This window comes from Hibiscus syriacus, unplaced genomic scaffold (genome assembly GCF_006381635.1).
Source record: "Hibiscus syriacus cultivar Baekdansim isolate YM2019G1 unplaced genomic scaffold, ASM638163v2 tig00005939_pilon, whole genome shotgun sequence".
Lineage (NCBI taxonomy): Eukaryota > Viridiplantae > Streptophyta > Magnoliopsida > Malvales > Malvaceae > Hibiscus > Hibiscus syriacus.
This window is the reverse complement of record NW_024062073.1, coordinates 1,156,102-1,169,696: the sequence shown is the minus strand read 5'-3', so window position 1 is coordinate 1,169,696 and position 13,595 is coordinate 1,156,102. Positions and strand designations below refer to the sequence as shown.

At 33.4% G+C, this 13,595-nt stretch overlaps 1 non-coding gene across 1 annotated transcript; it reads right to left on the bottom strand.

Annotated features, from left to right (window-relative positions):
* Positions 1–13,187: 13,187 nt before the first annotated feature.
* LOC120200381 lies at positions 13,188–13,347 on the bottom strand. Its single transcript, XR_005523532.1, has one exon. It is a non-coding gene; the product is annotated as a U1 spliceosomal RNA (small nuclear RNA).
* Positions 13,348–13,595: the final 248 nt, after the last annotated feature.

The following is a 13,595-nucleotide window of genomic DNA, read 5'->3' as shown; positions in this document are numbered from 1 at the left end:
ATGATAGTGAAGGTGAGGAGAATAAAGAGGAAGTTATACGAAGAAATCCTCAGCGAAATAGATAACCACCACCCTGTAGAACTCATTTGAGAAGACGACATCGTTGATTCATTGAAAAATAATATTAATAGTTGTATTTCAAAATTTTATATAATTTTGTAATGTTTTTTAAATGTTTAATGGTTGTTACAAGAATGTTTTTAAAATTTAAATTTAAATTCAACATGAAATGTTTAGATTATGTAATGTTTTTTAAATGTTTAATGTTTGTTAAATGTTTTTAAAATGAAAATCCAAATTCAACTTAATATTCCAATTAAAATTTAAAATTGTATTCAAAATTCAAAGTCAACTTCATATTCCAATTAAAGTTCACAAAGAAAGTGACATTACAATTGAAACTTAAATTACATTGCTTTGTAAAAATTATTTCAAAAATATTTCCACAATAAGACTCAATTTTGCAGTTGAATGAGGAGTAAATTTCAATTTTTAACTTTAAATAATAATTAATATATTTGAAATAATATTTAATATATTCGAATGTTGATTCATTTTGAATGACTAAATCAAATATAATCTTAAAATTTATACAAACTTTTCAAACAATTTTTGGTATTTCAACAGCTTCTAATCCCATAAAACATAATAGTTGTTGACGTTAATAGTGCCCCGTCGGGGCACATCACACATAATAGGGCAATTATAACCTATTCTCTGACGGTGTTGCATGGTGTATGCTTTTTGCTGACGACATTGTCCTAGTTGCAGAAACAAAAAAATGAGTTGAATAGTAGACTGACTACCTGGAAGACTGCTTTGGAAGAAAAAGGTCTAAGGATCAATATTGAAAAGACAGAGTATTTATGTTCAAACTTCAGTGGGAACCAAAACGATGAAGATGTAGAAGTATGCATCGAAGGACACGTTCTACCCTTAAAGGATTGTTTCAAGTACCTAGGGTCTATGATACATAAAGATGGGGGTGTAGATGATGACGTTACACACCGTATAAAGGCAGGATGGCTAAAGTGGAGGACTGCTACTGGAGTTTTGTGTAACAAGAATGTGCCTCTAAAAATTAAGGGAAAATTTTATAGAATGTCAATAAGACCAGCGCTGCTGTATGGATCAGAATATTGGGCAATTAAGAAGGATCGCGTAAGGAAGATGGAGGCCACAGAAATGAAAATGCTTCGATGGGCATGTGGTAGGACTCTGTGGGACATGACACCAAACTCTGCAATTAGGATTTCATTGGGGGTGGTGCATGTATTCGAAAAATTGAGGTAGGGAAGACTACGATGGTTTGGACATGTCCTTAGGCGACAACCATCAGATGTGGTCAGGAGGGTAAAGTCGATTACAGTCGACGGTGCCATAAGGAGAGGACGACCAAGGAGGAAGTGGGTAAAATGCTTGAGATCTGATTTGAAGGATTTAGCCCTTAACGAGGACATAACCTCTGACAGGAAAGTATGGAGACTAAAGACCAGGGTAGCCGAGTAGTGTGGGACACAACCATAGGGTGTAGCATCATCTGTCTTCTTTTTAATGGCTTTATAGTAATTTCCATGACTTCTACTTTTTATACGCTTCTATCATTGGAATTTACAAAGGCTTAGAACTAGGGTAGCGGAGTAGTATTGCCTTAGTTTAGGTTTTAACCCATTTGACTTTATTCATTCTCGTACCTTGTTATCGCTGACTAGGGTGTATCCGTCTCTTCATGTTTTCTCTTTTTAAATTTAGTCGGGACTTACGTTTCTGTCTATTGTAGAGATTTTTACGCAGGGATTTATTTACAGGGATTACTTCCCATTACAGACGCACATATGAAGACTACATATGAAGACTGCATATGAAGATTGTTCAACTATGTATTTATTTATTTATACATGCATTGTATTTTATCTTTACTTTTAATTTTCTAACTGCCGGAGGTCTTCCACGGAAACTGCTCTCAAACTGGCCTTGGGGGCAGTCTACTACCTTACCTCCCCCTTACCCTATTTCATATGGGAATAGGGTTTTGTTGTTATTATTGTTATTATTGTTGTTGTTGTATAACCTATTCTCTAACAAAAAGGAAAGGTGTATCCCACAAGAAACGTTTTCACCACATTGTTGCGTCCCCTCAACATAATAGGTGTTGACGTGAATAGTGCCCCTCAAGGGGACATCACACATAATAGGACAATTATAACCTATTCTCTAACAAAAAGGAAAGACGCATCCTACAAGAAGCACTTTCACCACATTGTTGCGTCCCCTTAACATAATAGGTGTTGACGTGAATAGTGTCCCGTCGGGGGACATCACACATAATAGGACAATTATAACCTATTCTCTGACAAAAAGGAAATATGCATCCCACAAGAAGTGCTTTCACCACATTGTTGCATCCCATCAAACATAATAGGTGTTGATGTGAATAGTGCCTCATCGGGGGACATCACACATAGTAGGGTAATTATAACCTATTTTCTGACAAAAAGGAAATGCACGTCCCACAAGAAGCGCTTTCACGTGAATATTGCCCCGGTTATGGACATTATTAAATATAGCATATTCTAAAATTTTAAAACACATAATTTCTTTCAACCTTTCAATCTCTCATACTCTAAAATTCTAAAACTCTCAAACCTATATTCTCTTAAAATGAGTCATCTTTCTGTTGTTGTTTACTATGATGGAGAAATTCAAGAATCTGAAGAGGGGGTTTTTTTTGAATCATATCATTATATCCCCTTAACCTTGAAGAGAAACATCACTCTTGAGGAGTTAATCACAAAAATTCGTTAAAAATTCGTGTTGCAGGTATGGGAAGACTATCTTCACTTCAGTATAGATTTCCTACTGAATTTTTCCAGTCATATATACATCATTTCAGCTTTCAAACGATGATGATGTTACTATGATGGTTGATGCTCATATGGGAAGTTTACAATCTCTTATTGAAATGTATGTCACTTTTATTGAGGTTCGTGCTTCTCATGGTTTGTCATATTCCTCTCACTATGGCTTGGTGTATCAAGCTGATCAAGTTGACAGCCTTACTCAACTGATCTATAATGATTTCACATCATTAATGGCAAATCCAATGCCCGTTTCTATGCCATCAAGTTCAATAGGAAGGTATTCATCAGCAATTGCTTATGATCTCAACCCACGTGGCTTCACCAATAATCCATATGGCAACATCTCTTATACTTCAAGGGGTAGACATTCATCTGCCACCGTTTTCGACTTGCACATGGAAATGCCATCGACACAATAGTCTTTTCACAGCCCATATGATACAATGGCTTCAAGTTCAAGGGGATGACATGCAAGTGGAAACTTCTTTTACCTCAATATTGGATTATTTGAGGAACCTTCATCTCCACCAGAAGAACCTCTTCGTAAGCTAGGTGCAGATGGTGCTGAAACAGGATTATTCGTTGAACCTAACTTACCACAATTTAACGTACACTCTGATGATGATGTGGATAATTTTCCCATAAATACAACACCAATCAAACTTCCTGCACATATGTATGGGGTTGACTATGATGCAATGTACGGGCCTAAATTTTTGGATCTCCCTAATGTTTGTAACTATGGATTTCAGTCAACAGTCAATGATGGTGACTTATATATTGGCTATGACAATTAAGAGTTACAATATTCGTAACTCAGTTAACTCCAGAGTTGATCGATCTACCACGGAGAAATATGTTTGCTAATGTGTCCAACGTGATAACAGATGTAAGTGGATGGTTCATGTATCAAAGAGAAAGAGGAATAATAACTTAGGGGAATTAACAATATACAATGGTCCTCATATGTGTTGTGCAAGAGGTATAAACCAGGACCATCCCAACTTGGACTCGAATATTTTTTGCCAATTATCATGCCCATTGTGAAGAAAAGCTCTCATATAGTTGTTACAGTGTTGATTTCTGCTATACAATCACAATATGGGTACAATGTCTCCTATAAAAAAACCTTGGATGACAAAAAAAATGCCATTGTCAAACTTCATGGCGAATGGGATTCCTCTTACAATGAGCTGCCCAGTTGGTTTTAAGTTATGCAAAGACTAAATCCCAGGACAATTATTGAGTTCGAAACTCAACATCATTACGTGAATGATCGAGTGGTTCACGATCGTTGCCAATTCTACAGTGTTTTTTAGACTTACCCTCAATGTATTAATGCAGTGAAGTACTGTAAACCAGTTTTCCAAATTGATGGTTGTAACATCCCGAAAGCCGGGTCAGTGACTAAAATGTAAATTTTGGGAAATTTAGTGCTCAATTTTGAAATAAGTTAAAAGTGTTGGGATTTAAGTAAAGAATTTTGATGATGGATTGAATAGCATAGATGGATAATTAAAGGGGTAATTTAGTCTTTTCAGATTAAAGGATATTTTGTATTTTTCCTTTAAATACAGGTGATATACGTGGGTTTTGGGAGAGTTCTGGAAGCCTTCTTCTTGCTCTTTTCTTCTTCTTCTCGTAGCCCAGCTTAAAGGTAAGTTTGATTTTTAACTGTTAATTTCTGGAATTTATAAGTTGGTTTTGAATCTTTGGGGGTTATATAAGCTTAAGGAAAGCTTGTATAAAATTAAAACATCAAGAATGGAGAATTAGAAAGGGATTTCTATTAAGAGAGTAGAAATGAAGTTTTGATATAGAAAGGTTTTTGAAATTCTAAGGATGAATTTGACTTGTCATCAATCTAATTAAGAAGTATAAGGTGTTAGAATTGGAATTAGAACATATTTAAAATTTGGTATGATTTTTGAATCTCGTATGGAAGATAGAATTTTGAGGTTTAAGATGAAATAAATGAATATAGATTGGTTTAAGTATGTGTACTAGAGTTAAGGATGAAAAGGGGATGATATATGAAGTGTTTGAGAGGAAATGAAGAAATTTTCGGGTTGAAAATATGATTTCTGGGCAAGGGGAATCGGTACCCATTCAAGGGGAACCGATACCCCTTCAAACGAACAAGAATTTCCAGTATGTCATGGGGGAACCGATACCCCCATAGGGGGGGAACCGATTCCCCCTAAAGGAAAATTGGGAATATGGGTTTAATAAGTTCGTTTAAGTTGCTAGTATCCAATTAGAAGGTGTAGGTATCTAATGATGGTCTCGAAATGTACATTTATGTAGATTCTACGCATAAAGCAATTCCGGAACGTTTAGCAAGTAAGATCGATCAAGGGAAAGATAAGAGATTGGATTTGGCTAGTGAGGCCAGGTGAGTGCATATTAGTTAGTTTATGGTGCTAAATGGAAACAAGACTTGCGACAAGTCTATTTCCTATGTTAGAATGCATGAATATATGATTATACGTATATGAATGACATGAATTGTATGTATGCATGAATATATGTTTTGACATGCTTTTGAATGTAATGTTATGAGAAGTATGTGCTACATAAGGTATATATATATATACATATGTGAAACTGAACTATGTGACTGCATGAGAAAGATATGAGCCATATGACATGATATAGGTGAACATGAGAAAGCAAAGTATGAGATATAAACTATGTGATCATAGTAAAATATAATTATATTTTTTTCATGATAAGTGAAATAAACTGGATAATATTGATCTATAGGATGAAGTGAAAATAGTACACCAACTAGGGGATTTGAACATAAATGATAAGATGAACGTATAAGATAAGCTAGATGGGAAAGAGTCATAGGTTTAAATAAAACTATAACACATGGGTTGAATGATAGAAATTTGTGAAGTTATATGAGAAGATTATAAGAGCTATAAGAAATTGAATTAAGTAACAGATTAGATTATATATAGAAATAATAGAAGTGAGATATGTTTATAAGTCTGCCCTAGATGAATACGAAATATAAGAGTGCTATATGATTTATATTAGGATAATCTTGAGGATATATATATATATAGATAGATATGAAATGAAATGAAATGAGTTATATGAATACCCAATTATGTGATGAAATGGTGAATTACCTGAACATGTGAATATATATGTTTAAGAGAAGGCATACGATTAAGATATAAGCAATGTGACTATAAGTATATGTGCTTTAAGTGATATGACTTATAAGTATTTCTATTATAATGTTACATGATATGTTATGTATGTTAAAGGAATTATGTGATGGTATAAGAATTGATAGGAAATATATATGTGAAAACAAGTATATGATACGAGACAAAACTTATGACTATAAGCTACGTGAAAGTGTTCTAGGTGTTTCGATATATTATATGAAATATATGATCTTATGTGAACAATATATGATAAGTATGTTTATAGGAATAAAGGTGATTGGGTGAGAAATGATAGAAATTATATGAAAACATGACATATGTGACATGTGAATTATATGGAAATGATCTACGGGTAAGTGAACTACGTGACTATGTGATCATATGAAAAGAAGCTATGTGATACGTGATATGTGAAAGTGAATTACAAGTTTATGTGTATATTTGAAATGAAAGAAATGATAACGCCCATGTTATGTGTCATGAGAGCTAGGGGTATAGTTGGCATGCCAAGAGTCGAGGGTTTATTCGGTTCTTTAGGACATATGTATATCCTTTGGAACCTGTGTGAAGTCTTGAAAGACACATACTTGATCCATAGTATATGTATATGATTCTTAAGGAATTCTACGTGGTCCTTATGGACATCATTCTACGGGCACTACGGTGCAATTCTACGGGCACTTCGGTGCAATTCTACGGGGCACTTCGGTGCATTTATACGAGCTGTGGTGACAGCATAGTGCACAACCTCTATAGACTCACATATCGATAGTTCTCACATATATACATGGGCTAATCCAGAGATATGAACAAATATAAGTTAGTGGTATGATAAATGCTATAGAAATTATATGATGTTGTGTGTATAGTGTTTGATTGAAAAAGTATGTGATTATATGATAACATGTGAATGATGAATTATGTGTATGTATGAATTTACTGCGATTAATCTGATATGATTCTATACGATATGAAAAATGCCTGGAATTGCTATAACATGATAGAACAGAACATGCATGTATCAATATATATGTTTTAAAGTGCATTATAAGTGGTTATGCCTCACTAAGTCTTCGACTTAGCGTGTGATTGTTTCACACGTAGGTTTCGAGAAGAGTAAGGAGTGATGCGGAGCAAGACAGGTCAGTTTTCCTTACCAAAAGATCAGATCAGAAATATTTGACAAAGTATGTTTTTGGTTATGTATAAAGTGTTGGCATGTAATAAGTCATTAAGTACGAGCACTCTGATAAAGTCTGTATTTTGTTTTAAATAAAGTTTTAAATTTCCCGGGATTTTTCTTAAGAGTCAAGGTTTGAAAAGTCAATGTGACACTTCGGACTCGTATCCGGGTCGGATACGGGTTGGGGGTGTTACAATGGTAATTTCTTGTATGGGAAATACAAGAAAGTTTTATTATTGGCTGTGGTCCAAGATGGTAACCACAATATTCTTCCTGTTGCGTTTGCCCTCGTTGAATGAGAAGACACTGAGTCTTGGACTTTTTTTTCTCAAAAATTTACATCTACATGTTGTCATAAGGGAACACATATGCATCATTTCAGACCGAGGAGCCGAGATCAAAGCAGCAATGGACTCTTTGGGTCCAATGTGGAAACCCCCACATGTTCAACATCATTATTGTGTCTGTCATATTGATGTAAACTATTATTGAAAATACAAGAAGAATGATGAACGTCAGTTAGTCGTATGCATAGGTATGTTACTTTTTTTCCATTTTTTCAATCATTTTCATATTACTTATTTATACTTTATATTAACTATTACATATACATTATGGCTTAGGTTACGAACTCTTACCTCAAAGGTTTGAGTTTTTGCTACAAGAATTGTTTGGAAAAAATAAGAAGGGGTACGAGTACTTTATGGACATCAACAAAGAAATGTGGACAAATGCTTATGACGGGGGGTATCACTATGGTCATATGATAACCAACTTGGTTGAAGCAATCAATTCAACCTTAAAGGGGCACATCATTTACCAGTCACGGCGTTGGTCAAAACAACTTTTTTTTTTGGGTCAACTATTTGTAAAGCTCAGGGGACAAGCTCTTACTTGGCATCAAATCAGAGTTAATCTGCGAGAGAGGTGGTGTGATTGTGGTTTCTTTCAAGAACTCAAATATCTATGTTTTCATGTCATAGCAGCTTGCTCACATTCTCATTTGGACTACAAAAGTTATGTTGATCCCGTATACCAACTTTCACAAGTATTCAATGTATATGAATTTGAGTTTCCCCCATAGGTAACGAAAAAGACCCAGATGAGATTTAAACTTGGCTTACAATTGTACCAGATCTGTTTCTATTGAGGGACTCAGGTCGTCCAAAATCCACTCGAATTCATTGTGATATGGATATTCGGGAGAGGTCGACAGAACAAAAAAGATGTGGGCGTTGTAAAAACATCGGCCATAATAGGAAAAAATGTCTAGATCTTTTATTATCACTTAACCGTTAACCCTTACTTATGTAATTGCATTTTTTATTTCGATGTATGTCTTTATTTCTAATATTTCAATGTAATTGCATTTTCTATAATTTCTCAATGTATGTTTATTTTCTATCTAAATTTCCCACTTACCTCTTACTTCAAATTATTAACATTTTCATTTTAATCGAACCTTACCCTAAACCACTTTAACTTACACAACCTTAACAAACCCTTGACCTACAAAATCCTTCACCACTTTTACCTTAACGAATCATATACCACTTTAACCTAAAATCACTCCTCCCTAAATACAAAATTAAAAAAATACCTTTGACCATTCTTAAATCATAACCGAAATCCTTTACATAATAAATTACCAACTTGTAATAACCCTAAACCTAAACCCTGATTCAAAATCAGGTGAAAGGTGCACCCCTGAAACACTCTTTCCACCGTGGCACCACATCAATTGGATGGAGCTTCCCCTAAAATGTGCCTTACGTCCACATCAGCAAATCCCGTTAAAGCGCACTTCCGGGAATGCACCTTATTTCTACATCAATCTAATGGATGTTACTTTAGGAAATATTAAAAAATGATATTATATCAGGAATATTAAAAAAATAAGGTGATATTTAGATCGAATAGCCTAATAGGCGTGAGGGTGTGGGATCAGAATATGATGATTGAATTGTAAGAGAAGACTTGAAGTGCCAGAAGTTAATCAGAAAAATCATTATAGTATTACACATGTCCCACTTGTAGATAACCGAGTGGGAACATGAGCTTATTTGGTGAATTCAACAAGAAAGATAGAAGCATGACACGTGATAGGCGTGAGGGTATGGGATCAGAATATGATGATTGAATGGTAAGAGAAGAAGACGTGAAGTGCCAGAAGTTGATCAGAAAAATCATTATAGGATTAAAAACATTAAGGAACCCTAGGAAAATGGATCGAAGAAGAAGAAATAGATGCCAAAAAAGACCGATGGGGACAACAATGCAGCGAGTCACGGAGACAATCCCCACAGTCATCAATTATTTCTAGGGTAAATTATGTATTTAGTCATCTAATTATTACTTTGATTCTGTTTTGATCATTCAATTATTATTCTTTCTAAAATTATGCATGACGTTAAATTTTGTTCCCTCACCTTTAAAACATTAACGTTATGTTCATAGTTTGTCGAATGCTCGGACCTGTGTTTATAGTATGATTTTGGTCTTACGTTCAATAAAGAGATGGTTTTTGTTTTGGTGTTGAATGATGATCGGACATTGAAAAGGATGATTTTAATGGCGTTGCTTTGCCGATTGATTCATCATGGATCGTTCTGTATCTGATTGATTCCATTACTTCCGATGAGGGTATGCTGGGATTATTGTTACGTGGGTGATAAAGGCAACATGTCTTTCTTTCAAGAGATTTTGGTAGTGGAGATTTAGTTTCTCTTATATAGTTTTGTCGTATTTTTCAACGAGTGTTATTCAGTTTCTTTTTGGGTCCTTCATTATGTACTCTGGGTTTGACCAACTTATTGGTTGTATTAGCCTTTTAATCTTCATATAAATATTTGTTGAGCGAAGAAATTAACAGTAATATTAACGTGTCAATACCATTTTATTTTTAGATAGAGGAGCGATTTTATTATAATAATATTTTAATTGAATGATTTGATTATAACTTTTTAAAATCAAATTATTATTTATAATCTAATTAATAATTGAGTGATATGATATTAAAGTAGTGAAAATAATTATTATTCTTTTAATTTATAATTGAGTGATTTGATAATAAAACGAAAAGAGGTTTTAGGATCTAGATGGAAGAAAAAGGATTTTTGTGCATTGTCAATAAATAATAAATCACCTCGTACTATTAAAAAATGGGTAAAATACATAAATGTTCAATCGATTATAGAGTACTATTTTGTTAAGTTCTTCAACTATTAAAAGTTATAAAATGGTCTTCTGACTATAGAATATTACTTTGTTAAATCCATTAACTATTAAAGTAACAAAATAATCGTCCGACTATTTGTTATGTTACAAAATAATTGTTTGAGATTCTGGGACCAGATTTTATCATATCATGGTCAGCAAGTTAACGTTCAACTCAGAATACCGTCAATTTTTTTAATAGAAAAAGACGAGTTTGGAACATGAGAATAGTCGGGTGATCATTTTGTAACTTTTAATAATTGAAGGACTCAATAAAACAACACTCTCTAATCAGATGATAATTTTGTAACTTTTAATAATAATAAAAAGTTATATTCAAAATTTTGAATGCATAGTTGGACGGTTAAAAGTATTAAATACTTAACATTAATGATTGTTATTTTTCATAAATAAATCATCAATATTTATAAAAATAATAAGAAGAATCAAAGTGATATTATTACAAGAAAAAAATAATGATGACCTATGCTCAAAATAATAATGTGGTGAAGCTTACAGTTGAGGTGTTTATTTATGTAACATTACAACCCTACCTAAGTTAGATTTTGAAACATTGTAAGCCCCACTAACACATAACTATGTTCACTTCTTTTATGATAAAATCAAATGATGAAAAGGCAATTTATATATATACATATCATTCTCTTATATAAAATTAAAATCTTTGAGAGACTTTGATCTCATAAAGTTAATTGGTACTAAGTTAATAGAAAGATATTAAAACAAAACAAAAATATGTTTAAATTTACATGGTTTTTGTATAGAGATGATTATTTTTTTTTAGAATTAGACAGGTTTTCATCTAATCAGTCTTGACTCGGTCAAATTGATTTTTAATTTTAAAAATTTTAGGTTTAAATCGGATCAAATTAAATTTTTTTAGGTAAAAAGATCTTACTCAACCTAATATAATATTATAATTATCTTTTATATATTTAAAGATAATTGTAATAATATCATTTTTAGGGTAAAGAATGCAAATGACCCCCCGACTATAGGGTATTGTTTTATTAAGTCCATTGACTATTAAAAGTTATAAATGGTCCTTCGACTATAGAGTATTGCTTTGTTGAGTCATTCGACTGTTAAAAGTTACAAAATGGTTAGCTGATTATTCTTTACATTCCAAACTCATCATTTTTCATTAAAAATGAATGATATTCTGAGTTGGACGTTAACTTGCTGACCGTGATATGATAAAATTTGATCCCAAAATCTCAAACGACTATCATATCTCAATAATCATGTTAACGTCCAACTTAAACAATGACCAATTTTTAACGGAAAAGAACGAGTCTAGAACATAATGAATAGTCGAGTGATCATTTTGTAACTTTTAATAGTCGAGAGACTCAACAAAGCAACACTCCATAGTTAAAGGATCATTTTATAATTTTTAATAGTTGAGTGACTTAATAAAATAATATCCTATAATTAGGGGACCATTTGCATTCTTTACCCCTTTTTATTTTATTTTTTCAATTAGATCTTTATTTTTTCTAATAAAAATCAATTATATATATTAGTCGGGTCAAATGCGAGTTTTAAACTAAAATATCGGGTCAAATTTCGAGTTGGATGAAATCCTCTTAAACTCAAGTCCAATTAGATGCGCGGGAAAAACTTCTATTTTTAAGTCGAGTTTAAATAATCAAAAATCTAATATGATCCTACCCGTCTCCAGTTTTGCAAGCATGATTGCAGATGATGAGAGCTAAAAGAAAAGAGCCTGGGACACATGCATGCAAATTGCAAGCCCCAGTAAGGAAGTCTGCACGTTCCTTCCTAAACATAATGATTGAGCATTCTACCCATAATTTCTTATCTCATTATCATAATCATAAACCTCCATTATCATCATCATCATTATCATTTCTTATGTCCCATTTATCTTCCTGGGATGTTGTTTGATGCTGAAAAAGTTTGGGACAACATTATACCCTAAAAATCCTGCATTTGTAGTGAGAGAATGATTATCATCATGCATTGACTCGCAATAATCGCAATGATTTATCCTTTTATTGCTTAATCAAATCCTTGTTTGATTTCTTTTCTTCCATTTTTTCCCAAAGTTTGACAACTAAAATCTCATAGATAGTTCATTATTGTTCCCTCATGCTTTCCTAATAAAGTGATTTATAATGTAAAAACAAATCTCTTAACTTTTTATTATGGGTAAACTACACGTTCAATATCTAAATTATCAGTTTTGGTCTGTTTTAATACCTAAACTTTCAAATTTTAAAAACCATACCTAAAGTTTAGTTTTTGTTTCATTTTAGTACCCCATTCAAAATTTAATGTTAAGTTCTGATTTTTTTTAAAGTTTAGGTACTAAAATTAGGGATGGCAAACGGGTGGGTCGGGTGCGGATACCCCCTCCCCCATCCCCATACCCACTTAATATTTTTCAATCTACCACCCGCCCACCACCCATGATGGGTAAAAAAAATTAAATCCACACCCGCCCATGCGGGTACATTCTCAAATCCATCCCCACACCCGCCGAGTCGAGCTCGAGTATTGCTGAGCTCGACTCAAACTCGAAAACTTTAAAAGTAGGCTCGACTCTAAAAAACTCGCGAGCTAAAAATTATCAAGCTCAACTCGAACTTGAAATATAGTATTGAATCTCAAACTCGAAAAAACTCGAACTCAAAAAAAATTATGGAGCTCAATTGAAGTTCGAGACTCGAGCTCGATTGAAGCTCGATTTTGAGCTTGATTCAAGATTAAACTCACCCACTACCACAAATTATGACGTAGGCTCTCCTACAGAGGAAGACCTTAGGTGAGCGCCCCTCCCAAGTGCAATAGAGGTCGCTTACCTAGGCCATGAACCTTGATGATTGTCAATTGACCCCGTCCAAGTAAGTATGTTGAAAGGAGGTAGCTGTCTTTTATTTATAATGCCAAATAAGTGGTCACTCATGTATTTCCCCAATGTGGGATATTGCTCCAGGAAAAGAACTATAAGTCTAGCATTTGGTGGAAAGCTGAATCTCTAAAGATCACATTATAAAGATCAACTTACCATTGTAAGTTGCAAGAAAAAATAGTCACATTATAAGTCTATGACAAAGAAGCAGAAACAAAAAACTCCAAATCCGTTAACAAAACCATCAT